Genomic DNA, 205 nt, shown 5'->3' with positions numbered 1-205 from the left:
AAGTGCGAATCTGATTGCCTTTCCCCCCTTTTCCCGTTTTTTCTTAAATTGGTTGCTCAAGAATGAAGAGAAATGGAATTCACATAATCTCCAAAGACAAATCTACCTTGAGAAAAATAACACAATTATTTAAACGTTTGTGTTGCCTGCAAACACACACAAAAGACTACATGTTGCTCCGCCTAAAATATTGCTAATATAACCA

This window comes from Penaeus monodon, chromosome 28 (genome assembly GCF_015228065.2).
Source record: "Penaeus monodon isolate SGIC_2016 chromosome 28, NSTDA_Pmon_1, whole genome shotgun sequence".
NCBI classification, from domain to species: Eukaryota; Metazoa; Arthropoda; class Malacostraca; order Decapoda; family Penaeidae; genus Penaeus; species Penaeus monodon.
Note: the sequence above shows the minus strand (reverse complement) of the source record.